This window comes from Dendropsophus ebraccatus, chromosome 3, assembly GCF_027789765.1.
Source record: "Dendropsophus ebraccatus isolate aDenEbr1 chromosome 3, aDenEbr1.pat, whole genome shotgun sequence".
In the NCBI taxonomy this organism is placed as follows: Eukaryota; Metazoa; Chordata; class Amphibia; order Anura; family Hylidae; genus Dendropsophus; species Dendropsophus ebraccatus.
Genome location: NC_091456.1, coordinates 164,991,997 through 165,008,304, shown reverse-complemented (window position 1 = coordinate 165,008,304; position 16,308 = coordinate 164,991,997). Strand labels below are relative to the sequence as shown.

The 16,308-nt window shown below is 43.7% G+C and overlaps 1 long non-coding RNA gene across 2 annotated transcripts in view; it reads left to right on the top strand.

Annotated features, from left to right (window-relative positions):
* Positions 1–15,903, top strand: part of LOC138787433 (uncharacterized) — a 38,035-nt gene extending 22,132 nt beyond the window's left edge. The window contains exons 3-4 of one of the 2 annotated variants that reach the window (XR_011362376.1): positions 15,058–15,115; positions 15,819–15,903. This is a non-coding gene — a long non-coding RNA (uncharacterized lncRNA). Of the gene's footprint in view, positions 1–6,873; positions 7,162–15,057; positions 15,116–15,818 lie in introns of those variants that run through there. The other variant, XR_011362377.1, reaches the window with a different exon arrangement.
* Positions 15,904–16,308: the final 405 nt, after the last annotated feature.

Sequence of the window (16,308 nt, the reverse complement as noted above, 5' to 3'; positions counted from 1 at the left end):
AGGAGCACTGTGGTACTGTATGTCAGGAGCGCTGTGGTACTGTGTGTCAGGAGCGCTGTGGTACTGTGTGTCAGGAGCGCTGTGGTACTGTGTGTCAGGAGCGCTGTGGTACTGTGTGTCAGGAGCGCTGTGGTACTGTGTGTCAGGAGCGCTGTGGTACTGTGTGTCAGGAGCGCTGTAGTACTGTGTGTCAGGAGCGCTGTGGTACTGTGTGTCAGGAGCGCTGTGGTACTGCGTGTCAGGAGCGCTGTGGTACTGTGTGTCAGGAGCGCTGTGGTACTGTGTGTCAGGAGCGCTGTGGTACTGTGTGTTAGGAGCGCTGTGGTACTGTGTGTTAGGAGCGCTGTGGTACTGTGTGTTAGGAGCGCTGTGGTACTGTGTGTCAGGAGCGCTGTGGTACTGTGTGTTAGGAGCGCTGTGGTACTGTGTGTCAGGAGCGCTGTGGTACTGTGTGTCAGGAGCGCTGTGGTACTGTGTGTCAGGAGCGCTGTGGTACTGTGTGTCAGGAGCGCTGTAGTACTGTGTGTCAGGAGCGCTGTGGTACTGTGTGTCAGGAGCGCTGTGGTACTGTGTATCAGGAGCGCTGTGGTACTGTGTGTCAGGAGCGCTGTGGTACTGTGTGTCAGGAGCGCTGTGGTACTGTGTGTTAGGAGCGCTGTGGTACTGTGTGTCAGGAGCGCTGTGGTACTGTGTGTTAGGAGCGCTGTGGTACTGTGTGTCAGGAGCGCGGTGGTACTGTGTGTCAGGAGCGTGGTGGTACTGTGTGTCAGGAGCACTAAAATTTAGCGCGTTCATCTGGGACAGCTCTGCAGCTGCACTTAACTCAGGGGACCACCGAAAGATCATCCGGTGTGCTCCCAAGTCTTGTGCTGCTGCAGTGAGATCAGATTTTAGTGGTTCTGATGGTCAAGGGCCTCCCAGGGGCCCCAGGCCTCGGACAGCTGCCCTAGCCACCCACATTATAATCCACCACTGGCTCACATAGCAAGAGAAGGACCAATGCAACATTAGATCAGTGGTTTTCATAATGTTGCGCTATATTATTGTAGATTGTTGGAGGTTTTTTAGCTGATCACCAGGTCAACTCCTTTCTCAATAAAGAAAGGAGTAGTTGCATTAGGACAATCCTTTTAAGAAAGTAATTAGTATGTATGTTCTGCTAAGTTTTTATTCCTGGACAGCTCCTATAAGCTTACTATATGTTCTCATGGAGAAAAGTATTTGAATAGTTACTGCTATTATAAACACCTTCCCTCTATGTGATAGCCCATATGACTGATAACATTTTTGTATATCACTATATTCACTTCATACCCCAGAAAAACAGCTCTAAAGTCTTGTCCACTAGGTGTCTCCCTTCTCAGCAATTCGGCTGTCCATTGCCTACTTTTAGGAGAAATGCATCTTTAGTAACAGTCTCTGCAATATAGAATTCAAGGGGGACCTGCATTGCTGCTGCTGATTATTTACTTTCTGCTCACATAGTACCTTGCAAAGAGAGTGCATTAGTAACCCCTTCTAGTCCTCGTGCCCTCTGTCATAGTGTACTGTGTAAATCACCCCTCATCAGTAACACCTTCTCTCCGACATGCCATCTATAGCAGTGTACTATGTAAATCATCCCTCAGGTCATCAGTAACCCCTTCTTCTCCACATGTCCTTTATGGTAGTGCACTGTTTAAATTATCCCCCAGTGCATCAGTAACCCCTTCTCCCCTACATGCCATCTATCTTAGTGTACTGTGTAAATCATCCCCCAAGTTGCATCAGTAACCCCTTCTCCTCCACATGCCCTCTATCTTAGTGTACTGTGTAAATCATCCCCAGTGCATCAGTAACACCTTCTCCCCAACATGCCCTCTATAGCCGTGTACTGTGTAAATTATCAACCAGTGCATCAGTAACCCTTTCACCTCCAATGTCCCCTATAGTAGTGTACTGTGTAAATCATCCCTCAGGTCATCAGTAACCCCTTCTTCTCCACATGTCCTTTATGGTAGTGCACTGTTTAAATTATCCCCCAGTGCATCAGTAACCCCTTCTCCCCTACATGCCATCTATCTTAGTGTACTGTGTAAATCATCCCCCAAGTTGCATCAGTAACCCCTTCTCCTCCACATGCCCTCTATCTTAGTGTACTGTGTAAATCATCCCCAGTGCATCAGTAACACCTTCTCCCCAACATGCCCTCTATAGCCGTGTACTGTGTAAATTATCAACCAGTGCATCAGTAACCCTTTCACCTCCACATGTCCCCTATAGTAGTGTACTGTGTAAATCATCCCCCAGTGCATCAGTAACCCCTTCTCCCCTACATGCCCTCTATAGCAGTGTACTGTGTAAATTATCAACCAGTGCATCAGTGACCCTTTCACCTCCACATGTCCCCTATAGTAGTGTACTGTGTAAATCATCCCCCAGTGCATCAGTAACCTCTTCTCCCCTACATGCCCTCTATAGTAGTGTACTGTGTAAATCATCCCCCAGTGCATCAGTAACCCCTTCTCCCCTACATGCCATCTATAGTAGTGTACTGTGTAAATCATCCCCCAGTGCACCAGTAACCCCTTCTCCCCTACATGCCCTCTATAGCAGTGTACTGTGTAAATCATCCCCCAGTGCACCAGTAACCCCTTCTCCCCTACATGCCCTCTATAGCAGTGTACTGTGTAAATCATCCCCAAGGTGCATCAGTAACCCCTTCACCCCCACATGCCCTCTATAGCAGTGTACTGTGTAAATCATCCCCCAGGTGCATCAGTAACCCCTTCACCTCCACATGCCCTCCACAAGCATTGAAAAAGGTGGCGGAGGCCACTGAAACGTTGCACTATATCTTGATTTGCTGTGCTGCACTTATCAGGGGCGTAGCTAGGATTCATGGGGCCCCATAGCACAAAACTGTATGGGGCCCCATAAATCCTGTACGCCCCCCCCCCAAACACAGACATTGACGCACATATACACACACAGAGGCACCATTAACATATATACAGATACACCACTGACATACACACATATATACGCTGTGATTACACTAGTACAGATGTATACGCCATGAGTAGACTGTACACAGGGAAATCATCTCAGTGTAATAAGAAATACTCAACCAGAAATAAAAGAAAATGCAGCAGATATTAGTGGTGGGTTCTTTTATTAGAGCCCAGCATTAATAGAAGCTGCTGCAGAACATCTTTGGGAGCAAACACACATATACACCAGTGCTACAGACATTGCTGACATACACACACATATACACCAGTGCTACAGACATTGCTGACACACACACACATATACACCAGTGCTACAGACATTGCTGACATACACACACACATATACACCATTGCTACAGACATTGCTGACATACCCACACACACATATACACCAGTGCTACAGACATTGCTGACATACACACACACATATACACCAGTGCTACAGACATTGCTGACATACACACACACATATACACCAGTGCTACAGACATTGCTGACATACACACATATACACATATACACTAGTGCTACAGACATTGCTGACATACACACACATATACACCAGTGCTACAGACATTGCTGACATACACACACATATACACCAGTGCTACAGACATTGCTGACATACACACATATACACATATACACCAGTGCTACAGACATTGCTGACATACACACATATACACATATACACCAGTGCTACAGACATTGCTGACATACACACACACACACACACATACACCAGTGCTACAGACATTGCTGACATACACACACATATACACCAGTGCTACAGACATTGCTGACATACACACATATACACATATACACCAGTGCTACAGACATTGCTGACATACACACATATACACATATACACCAGTGCTACAGACATTGCTGACATACACACACACACACACACACACACACACATATACACCAGTTCTACAGACATTGCTGACATACACAAACACACATATATATATATATAGCCACAGATACATACACATACTGACATATAAATATATACACAGATACATATATACACACACTGACATATACATATACCCACAGGTACATATATACACACACTGACATATACATATACCCACAGATACATATATACACACACTGACATATACATATACCCACAGATACATATATACACACACTGACATATACATATACCCACAGATACATATATACACACACTGACATATACATATACCCACAGATACATATATACACACACTGACATATACATATACCCACAGATACATACATACACTCACTGACACACATACACAGCACTTACAGCTCCCAGGCTTCCCCCCTCCTCCTCCTGTAGTCCGGGCTGATCTTCACATAGGTATTGAGGACCTTTGGGTCATGTGACCCAAAGATCCTTCATCCCTCTCCTGTGCCGTCTGGCAGGTCCTGCTCCTCTGTTCAGCCCGCTCACCCGGCACTACAGTGAGGGGGCTGAACAGTGCAGTGGGGGTCCCTCTTCCTCTCTGGACCCCTGGGGGAGCGGGGTACCTACCATGAAGGCAGGGCAGGCTTCCTCGGGCCCCCTTCATGCAGGGGCCCCATAGCAGTCGCCTTCCCTGCCTTCACTGTAGCTACGCCACTGGCACTTATGTATTTTTAACTTTTATGGAATAAATCACTGAAGATATTTTTTCACTACGGAAGTGCTGCTGGAAATTTGTTTATTTTAGCTACAAAGTATCATTGGTCAGATACTATCCCGCGGGCACTCGGACTGAATATCTGAAGGTGGTGCCACTAGTATTACATTGGACTATCTATCTATGTTATTAGTACTGGCAAACAGTTATGCCTTCACCCCACTGAAATAAAGAAATAGCTGAGCATCATGTAGGGGGCTCTTACAACCTCAATTACAGGAAAAACATAAAAATCACCTGGTCAGCAAGATGACCGGTCATCCTTAAAGAGTCACTGTCGTATTGTAGTCCAGGCGATTTTAAGAAACTTTGTAATTGGGTTTATTAGCCAAATATGCCATTATCTGCATTCAAAAAGCCTTTCCCCAGCCCCCCCCCCCCCTCCTCTTTTCCATTCACTGCAAAATATCGGGAAATTGTGACTTGTTGCATCAGACGTACCCAAGTCTGTTCTAGGGAGAGGGGAGGGGGGAGAGGGGAGGGGGTAGGAGGGAGTTAGCCAACAGCAGGAAGCCAAGAACAAAGGGATTAAAGGCATGGAGCTGGGTGACAGCTGTAATCAGAGGTCAGAGAGGTCAGTGCTGACTGTCAGAGGAGATAAAGGGTGAGGTATTTGTAGATTAACTCTTTGTTGTCCTGTTTTGGTCTTTACTTTAGCTCTCTCCACAGGAGAACAATGAAGACAGGGGGAGAGCTTCAAACTGCTTTTTCATGATAAAAATTCATTTTTCAGCTAATAAACCTAATTACAAAGTTTCTTAAAATCGCCTGTACTATTGATTTCTGTAAAACAAATTTTCACGACAGTGACACTTTAAAGCGACTCTGTACCCACAATCTGCCCCCCCCCCCCCCAAACCGCTTGTACCGTCATATAGCTGCTTTTAGTCCAAGATCTGTCCTGGGGTCTATTCGGCAGGGGATGCAGTTATGCAGTCAAAACAACTTTTAATCCTGCAGCGCTGTGTCTAACGGCCGGGGCTTACATTTGTATATGCATTAGGCTGGCACCACCTCTCCGTCCTTCCTCCCCGCCCTCCTCATCATTAGGAATGCTCCAGGCAGATTGCTGCCTATTCCCCACCTGTGTGTATAATGAACATGGGCTGGATCGTTAATACACCTGTGCAAAGCTCAAACAGCAGTAAATGTTCCTGGATCATTCCTAATGATGAGGAGGGTGGGGAGGAAGGATGAAGAGGTGGTGCCAGCCTAATGCATATACAAATGTAAGCCCCGGCCGTTAGACACAGGGCTGCAGGATTAAAAGTTGTTTTTAGGACAATAACTGCATCCCCTGCCGAACGGCCCCCAGGACAGATCTTGGATTCAAAGCAGCTATCCGAAGGTACAAGTGGTTTGGGGGGGACAGATTGTGGGTACAGAGTTGCTTTAAAGGTGTTGTGTCATAATGACAACCACTTTTGTAAATTAAGCCAGTCCATGAAACCGCGCATCGCTGTGGGTCCAGGGTCAAAAACTCTCCGCATTAGGCAAACCTCAGTAGAAGGTCACTTAGCAGGAAATTCCGCTATAGATGCCACCCATAGCCATGTATATAAGACATGAATAGATAGATTTACCTAAGCAAGGGCAACTCTGCGATGTTTTTCTCTGGCTTATGGGGGTGAGGAACCTACATGATGTCTCTATACCCTAAAATTGCATACAGAAATGTTTTGTCTTTGCGAGACAGTATACTGTATTTAGTGACGGTATATTTGGCCCCTTGTTCCTACACGCTCAGCTCTGTTGACTGGAAGCTTTAGTGGGTGATCAGAATGTGGTCTCCTGTGGTTGGTAAAGATGTTATTTTCGGTCTCTAATGCCTTGTGCAGCTGTAGTGAAGCCTACGTTATAATGGCCATCTGTGAGGAAGTGCATACAATTTTAGCTCCCGTAAAACATAGTGTACTGTACTAGTGACTCATGTAGTGAATAATGAATATTATTATGTTCATAGAACCAGAACAGATTTGAGGTGAACACTTTATGACTGAGTATTAGTGGGAAAGCTTCATGGTAATTCCACACAGTATGTATAGCTGAGCTGTAGGCTGCCATAACCCATTTTCCATGTTCTTTCTCTAGCTGGATTATTGTAGATTGGGGTGGGATGCTTTTCTACAAAATGTAAAAACGTGAAGGAAAATAAAATCATCTAATATTTTTAGGTTTTTTTTTTTTTTTCAAAGTCTATCTGTAACTCCACAGCCTCTTACCATATGCTCCATTGGAAGACATTGACATCATAAAGAACATGATTAAGGAATAGTCATTCCGAAATCTCTTTGTACACGCTTTTAAGGAATGAAATAAAGATTTTCTACTTTTACTGCATGAAGCTGTGGAAACCATTCTCTCTTACATCATAAAGGACACTCTGCTCTATAAACCAGAAAAGAGGGGGACTAAATTGTCCAGAAATGTCAGACAAGTGTCAGCCAAATGCTGGCTCGTTTGACGGGTCCCTCCCAATCTCCCCTTAGACAAACAGTGAATGCACATGCACTCTAGATGAAGAAAGCTGCTGCCAGACACCCCCTGATGAAGTCTTATTTTGCCTAAAACAATTAAACAGTTGAAATCCATAATTCCCGACAGTTTTCTCTGCTGAGATCTCTAGTTGGGTGGTCCCCATATACATTAGATGGTCAGTCAATACCACTAAAATTAAGGGGTTTTGCTGACAATTAAAAAAAATATATATATTATTGTACACAATGGCAGACCAAATTTAAATTTAAATCTAAATGACACATTCCATTAAAAGACAACATGTAATACTACATTATTTCTATAGTGGCCACTGCAGAAGATAAACAAAGTTGTCAATGGCAATTTCTAGCAAAACATGCAGTCATATTAAGGGTTTATACCATGCTAGAAAAACATGATCACTTTGTTCCAGAGACAGCAACACTTGTCTCCAGTTTGGATATGGTATTGCAGCTTGGTTACATTGAAGCAAATAAACCTTAATTACAAAACACACCTGAACTGGAGTCTCGCTTTAAAGGAAATCTGTCACTAGGTTTATGCCGCCTTAAATGAGGGCAGCATAAACTAGTGACAGAAGTGCTGAACAGATCAGTATACTAGTTACATCATTCTTTTCAGCTGTTCTCCTAGTATGCAGGAGAGTAGAATTCTTGCCACACCCCTCTCCCACCTTCCAGCTTCTGATTTACAGTTGACTGCCTATATACAGCATGGATAGATAACTGCCAATCAGTAGCTGGGGGTGGATTTTCCTGCTTCTCATGAATATCCAGGACTACTGAGCACACACACATAGTGGAGAGGACTGCTTGATGTCCATATTATTCAGGAGGATATCTCTGGATTAGCTGCACAACAAAATGTACATGATACATCATTCTGTTCAGCTTCTCTGTCACTAGTTTATGCTACCCTGAAATAGGACACCATAAACCTACTGACAGAGTCAGTAATGTTATTTCATAAGGAAAGTTAGACAAATTCCTAATGTACATTTATTATGGGAAATGCACATATACTGCTATTTCCCTTAATTTAGTAGATCAGGCAGGGTTCAGATTCTGTAAAAAAAAACGTGACGTCATGAGTCAGTTGTAATTCCTACGGAGTGTCCAGCAGGGAGCGCTCTATATGTAGAAGTCTATGGAACTGTATTGTATATGCAACTGTATGTAATGTATCACAGGGACACAGGGCAGACAGGGACCAGGCTCACACCGGGAGAAAGGGAGAAAGACGACACAGAGCAGGGAGGAAGAGAGGTGCCCCTACATCTGACTACCTCCCGCCTCCCTCCCTGCTCGGTGTGTGGGACACATACACACAGTACTACTTCTCCCATCATCTGCTCATAGTATGAGCAGATGATGGCGGAGTAGTACCAGACCGATCCCCATTACCGTAACCACCCCACATACATCCCTCCATCCAACACCCGCATGCTATTAGCAGATGATGGGAGAAGTAGTGCTGTGTGCATGTGTCCCATAAGCCGAGCAGGGAGGGAGGGGGGGAGGTAGTTAGATATAGGGGCACCTCTCTTCCTCTCTGCTCCGTGCCATCTATCTTCTGGTGTGAGCCTGGTCCCTCTCTGCCCTGCATCCCTGTGATACATTACATACAGTTGCATATACAATACAGTTCCATAGACTTCTACATATAGTGCCCCCTGCTGGACACTCTATAGGAATTACAACTGATTTGTGACGTCACAGTTTTTTACAGAATCTGAACCCTGTCTGACCCACTAAATTAAGGGAAATCCCATAATTAATGTACATTAGGAATTTGTCTAACTTTTCTTATCTAATAACATATAATATAAAATATTTTGGCCGGAGTTGTCCTTTAAGGAGTTTTTTTCTATGATGAGACAGGCCCTTTAATATGTACAGTATACTTATTGCTCAACTTATTAGCGCTCATTTAATTTTTGAGTCCAGGATTGAATTTAAAGTGTTGCTGTCATTTGTAATAACTTTTGTCATCAGTCATGTTAAAAGTTATTGATTGCAGCGAGTCTCACTGCAATGTTCCTGAGATACAGCCGGGGAGAAGATGCGGCCACTTGCCTCTGTCAATAAAATCCGACTTTAGAATAGTCTATGAAGCAAAAGGGTCAGATCTCCAGTCGGCTAGGGAGTCGAGAGGCCTGCCATGTCACTCCCCACCACGGCTGTATGGGGATTGCAGTGGGCATCGGGATACCCGCTGCAATCAATAACTTTTAACCTTTTAACTTTTAATCTGATGACATGTCAAAACCTTTATAAATAAAAGTAACACTTTAAGCTAAACCCAAGAACAGTCTTTAAGATCTTTTCCAGGCAGGAAAGGTTTTTAGGCTGCAATAATACTTTTGCTTTCAGACCCCACCATTACCATTTCCTCAGGTGCCCAACCCCCACTATAGTCCTCTTCTTTCTGGGTCCTGTGACATTTTGTGTGGGCCGGAAATTTGGACTTCAAGCTCTATTAAGAGTCAGCTTGGGATATCGTTTGCTCTATCCTTATATATTATACTTCAGAATCATAACCAACATCAGTAACCAAATCCAGGTCAGAATCAGAACCAGGAGGGAACCTGAGAAACAAATGGAAACCCAAAGAAGTAAACCAGGGATGAGAACACAGACAGCTATGGCCAGAAGCCACCTGTTTAGATCTCATACTACTTATCACCATGGGGTGTTGGCACTAAGCCTGATTGACCCAGAGTCCCCACTCTCTGATAGGCTAACCATCTAACCATCGCTACAGCTACACCAACAGTGACGAAAGGAGGAAGAGGCCAAGCACACTTCTGGACAACTGGGACGTAAATATATTACATTATATACATTACTGTTCAAAAGTTTGGGGTCACCCAAACAATTTTGTGTTTTCCATGAAAAGTCACACTTCTTCACCGCCATACGTTGTGAAATAATTAGAAAATAGAGGTTAGAAATAATGATTTGTATTTGAAATAACATTGTTTTTACATCAAACTTTGCTTTTGTCAAAGAATCCTCCTTTTGCAGCAATTCCAGCATTGCACACCTTTGGCATTCTAGCTGTTAATCTGTTGAGGTAAGCTGGAGAAATTGCACCCCACACTTCTAGAAGCAGCTCCCACAAGTTGGATTGGTTGGATGGGCACTTCTGGCGTACCATACGGTCAAGCTGCTCACACAACAGCTCAATGGGGTTCAGATCTGGTGACTGCGCTGGCCACTCCATTACCTATGATAGAATACCAGCTGCTGCTTCTGCTGTAAATAGTTCTTGCACAATTTGGAGGTGTGTTTAGGGTCATTGTCCTGTTGTAGGATGAAATTGGCTCCAATCAAGCGCTGTCCACTGGGTATGGCATGGCGTTGCAGAGTGATAGCCTTCCTTATTCAGAATCCCTTTTACCCTGTACAAATCTCCCACCTTACCAGCACCAAAGCAACCCCAGACCATCACATTACCTCCACCATGATTAACAGATGGCGTCAGGCATTCTTCCAGCATCTTTTCATTTGTTCTGCCTCTCACAAACGTTCTTCTTTGTGATCCAAACACCTCAAACTTGGATTCATCCGTCCACAACACTTTTTTCCAGTCTTCCTCTGTCCAATGTCTGTGTTCTTTTGCCCATCTTAATCTTTTTCTTTTATTGGCCAGTCTCAGATATGGCTTTTTCTTTGCCACTCTGCCCTGAAGCCCAAAATCCCGCAGCCGCCTCTTCACTGTAGATGTTGACACTGGTGTTTTGCGGGTACTATTTAATGAAGATGCCAGTTAGGGACCTGTGAGGTGTCTGTTTCTCAAACTAGAGACTCTAATGTGCTTATCTTCTTGCTTAGTTGTGCAACGCGGCCTCCCACTTCTTTTTCTACTCTGGTTAGAGCCTGTTTGTGCTGTCCTCTGAAGGGAGTAGTACACACCGTTGTAGGAAATCTTCAATTTCTTAGCAATTTCTCGCATGGAATAGCCTTCATTTCTAAGAACAAGAATAGACTGTCGAGTTTCAGATGAAAGTTCTCTTTTTCTGGCCATTTTAAGCGTTTATTTGACCCCACAAATGTGATGCTCCAGAAACACAATCTGCTCAAAGGAAGGTCAGTTTTGTAGCTTCTGTAACGAGCTAGACTGTTTTCAGATGTGTGAACATGATTGCACAAGGGTTTTCTAATCATCAGTTAGCCTTCTGAGCCAATGAGCAAACACATTGTACCATTAAAACAATGGAGTGATAGTTGCTGGAAATGGACCTCTATACACCTATGTAGATATTGCACCAAAAAACAGACATTTGCAGCTAGAATAGTCATTTACCACATTAGCAATGTATAGAGTGTATTTCTTTAAAGTTAGGACTAGTTTAAAGTTATCTTCATTGAAAAGTACAGTGCCTTTCCTTCAAAAATAAGGACATTTCAATGTGACCCTAAACTTTTAAACGGTAGTGTACATGAAATATAACATTCAAATGTATTCAGTCTCAGCGTGTTTCTCCTATTGCTCATACAGGTTCATTATGGGACAAATGGAAAATAATAGAATAGATAGGTTTAGTTAATTAGTTAATTTAGTTAATAAGTTGCCCTGCTCCCATAAATAAGGCAACGGGGGACCTTGCCCAAAAGGTTGCCCATAACAAATAAACCCCCACACCCCTTATTAGACCCCCATGTTAAGTTGTATGGTTATTTTTAAGCATGTTACATTAAATCCTATACCGTGTCTATAAAAGTTGAACTATAAGAATTTTTTCATACAGGACAAAAAGTGAGAAAAGTTCTCATTTTGTTCCCAATCCGCATGAAAAGGAATGAGATCAGGCAATCCATCATCATCCCCTTCCTGAATATATCACTTAGGAGATTCAGATCTCATGTCCTTAATGACTGATAGCTCCAGGAATTATAATGGAGATAAATCTTTAATCTACACATTGCCGAGCGGCTATTAAGAAATTCAAGGTTCTTTAAATTTAATATGTTAAAGGAAAAGTGTTGTAAAATCTAATTGCATTAATGAAGAGTGTTTTCCATACATGATTGATTACGTTAATTGGAAAAAGCTATACATAAGTAATGCAGGAGGGATGCACAAATGTCCTAGAAAACCTTGTAATAATGGCTTGTCAATGGGCGCCACTAATTGGGTTACTGCACCAAACCATTTGCTGTAATAAATATCTTTAACAACCCAGTGAAGAAGAGTTTATATTCATTTTTTTGCTTTCATGCTGTGTGAACGTTGTCCAAAAGAGAAGGTCTTCGGGGGTGTTAATGGAAGACTAGTGAGACAATAAGAAGTGCAGTACATAAAAACATGGCAGATACTAAACCCCCATTAATTAAATGATAAAATATTCATCCCTTGCAAGGCAGGATTTGGCAGAGGCAATGATGCATTATAGGAAAGGCAAAAGGAGCCATTTGCCCAGAGGCCTCCACCACCGAGGAGCTCCGACCTCCCTGTATATGATCTGTCAGGTTACATGCAGACTGTGAAACGCTCGCAAACTCTCAATGTCACTGATATTAGGAATTACATAACTACCGTACTTCTACTTACAAAGAAGCACCCTTACATGACGGTACCACCACTTTGCTTTATGATTGGGTATTGTTCATTGTCTGCCATATGCATTTTATTTTACTGTTTTAGGGTATGTTCACACTACGTGTGTGCCAGGATCATCCCAGCCGGTACTTAAGTACCGGCCGGGTGATCTTTCCGGCCGCGGAGCTCTGATGCAGGTGCATCAGCGTGTGCCCGCATCAGAGCTTCCCATAGCCCACAGTGAAGCAAGCGGCTGGAGCCGCTTGCTTCACTGTGTGAACTGACAGATCTCTCTGCGGCCGGAATTCACTGACATGTCCCGGCCAGAGCGTATACGATTTGTGTTTAGGCTCCGGCCGGGATCCCATTAAAAATAAAGCTATGTCCCACCCCGCAAAACTACGGCCGTAGTTTTACGTAGTGTGAACATAGCCTTACTATTCTTCCCTCGACTAGGGCAATAGTGGGTCACCCCAAACTGGTGTATGAAGTCTTAGGCTGTTATTACATGGGCCGATGGGGGCCCGATAATAACTGTAAACGAGCGCCAATCTGCTAGATTGGCGCTCGTTTACTTTGCCTATTCCACAGCCCAATTATCATTTAACAAGGGCTGCATGAACATTTGTTACCGATGTCCTTGCAGCCCTTGCTTAAACTTTATACATTACCTATCCAGGCTGCAGGGCTCCTCTTGCGGTCTTCTTTTCCCCGGGTCCCGTGCGCTCCAGCTCCAGAGCAGCCTGTGTCAGCTGCCTAAGCTGTCTAAGCCAAGCACTGGCCGCGCCGGTCCCGGCCAGTGATTGGCCGAGCGGCCTGTCAGCTCCGACAGGCCACTCTGAAACTTGAGCACGCGGGCTCGAGAACTGCTATTACACATGACATATGAGAACTGCCCAAGAACCGCTATTACATGTAGCGATGCGCGGTCCGCGCCCGCCAATTATAGGTTCACACCTATATCAACGATCAGCCGATGATCGTTGTCATCGGCTGATCGTTGTATTTATTCCATTCCAATTCAGCAGATTATATTCACATTCGGCCGATTATCGCTCCGTGAAATAGGCCGCTTACAAGCTGTGCAAAGAGCCCTCGGAAAAGTAAGAAAAGTAGGTAATTTCCAGAAGGAAAAGAACTTGCCCCACAGTGCCACCTACTGGAGTAGCTTCTCTGCTAATCAGTGTTCAAGAATATACAGTAATTAGGGATTGAATGCCAAGGAGAGTAATGTGTCTCTGTTATATGCTTACCTTAGCCCCATCCAGCCATGTCTTCTGTGGCACCTGGAGCGCTGCTCCGGACTCTCGGACCCACTCCAGAAGCCGCATGCCACTCAACTCTGAGCCAGCGCCGCCTGGTGACATCACGGATATCCAACAGCGTCCAGTCCAATCACGTCCTGGATTGGGCCCCTGACCTCCCATATATACAGCCCCTAGTTCCCATTACCTTCGCTGACTAGATTAGTGATACTAGCATGGCAGACAATAAACAATACGCAATGTGTGCATCCCCTGGCATCTACTATCCTATTTCTACATTATTATCTGGTCCTCCTGACCTCAGGTTTTGTTTATCTAACTAATCTATGGATTCCGATTTCTCTAGATTGCTGCCTGTTTGGTTTGACCCTGGCCTGTTGACTACCTATATATGTCAGTTTGTCTGGTCTATTCTTTGTATTATGATGTTATCCCAAGTTAGGGACTGTTGCCCAGTCACCCGCAGTTACCTAGGGCTGTCCGAGGCAAGTAGGCAGGGACAGTGGGTGGGGACAAGTTCAGGGTTCACTGTCTACATCCACCCTGTCCCCTCCCTGACCGAACTCTCCATGCATGCAAGCCATGCATAGCTTCAGTGGAAAAAGTATGCAAAGTAGCTCTTTTCTAGAAGTAAAAAAAAAAAAAAAAAATTGCTCTACATTGCCAGCTAGTGGAAGTAGCTTTCTTTCCAATCAATGTTCAACCCTCAAAGGGCCGTAAAACATGATTAGGGATTGTTAGGGAGTTGTTGCATTCCTAGTTTCTCCCATCTTGGACTTGTGCGACTGTTTTTAGGAATAATTGCTTTTGGCAGGTTTATACTTGTGTCATAAATGTATAGATTGTGTAAAAAAAAAAAAATTTCTGTGATTTTTCTTTCCTATAAATCAATAATGTATGGAAATATTATTAGCTTTGTACTAAAAAGCGTCTCACCCCAGTCAAGTTATATTTTGTGACGTCTAACACCTGGATATTGCATTGTCTATAAATATTCTGAAACCCTGCACTCACTGAAATCTGTTGATGAAAAGTTTTTCCAGTGTGATTTTTTTTTTTATATATTGGCAGCTTTCACGTCTGACAGTGGAGCACATGACATCACAGTATGAAGGCTGGGCAAAATCAGGTTAGCTTGGTTAGAAGCTTCATAAGGACCCCTTAAAGTGACACTGTCACCTCCTTTTTGCATTCTGACTTTACTACACAGGTGTAATTGGTAAATTTAGCAGTTTTCATACCTTATTTTATATCATACGTCATGTTGCTTGTTCAAGTAAAAAGTGATATTTTATCAATTGCAGATTGTGTTAAGTGGGCGGGGCTTTGCGGCATTAGCGCTACTTAGCCCTACTCACTGCGCCACAGTTGGCCCGCCCCTCCATGATATCATAGGCACATAATCCCCGCCCCTGTCACAGGCCATTGGAACAGGCTGGCCTTAAGGTATAGGCCCCACCCCCACCCCAGGGGCCTGTGGGTAGATGTAGGCTGGGAGTGCTGTAATCCTGAGTGTGAAATAGCCTCATAGCAACATGTGCCCTTCCATTCGAAGTTCATGAGACTAACAATTAGAGATGAACCTTGCAGAGGGACAAAACTGCAGGAAATAACACGGGTGACATTGTGATTACTGTTATCACACAGTCCCCTGGAATGATAGGTATGCTCTAAGTTTAGAAGAACAGGAGGAGAATAAAATGACTTTCCAAAACTTCCATTCTCCTTTTCACTTGGTTGCTTTTGAGTATTCATTGTTTTTGCCAGGAGCGTGCTGCATCAGCTGTTGGGTCTTACAGATATATTTATTATATATATTTTGGGTCTTACAGGTATATTTATACTACAAACACCCTGACGGTACAAGATAGGTGACCTTGGATTTAATTCATTATGTGACTAGTTGTAGGTATTACAGAATAAAAAGTTTTTTTTAGAAAGTTTCAGTCTCCTTTATGGTTGTTTCAATTTTGGGGAGGCATTCCAATTGAATCCTTGAAATCTGTGTCGTTAGAATTATGGCATGTGCTTGGGGCACTTCAAGATTTTTTTTTCCCTGATGTAATACACATACCACCACTAGCCCTACAGTGTCATCTGTTTCATCCCAGCTCAGCTGCATCCATACATTTCTTGCTGCATCAGCACATTATCACGTCTTCCTATACTTATCAGCTTTTACCTACCAATCTACCAATCCCCTGGTGAGAATTTCATCAGACAATATGAAGACGGCTCATTGAGTCGATGTGGAAATTTGTTCATGTTTTAAGCAGTTAAAACCATTAAAAAACGCGATTCAATGTTTCTACGTGTAGAGAA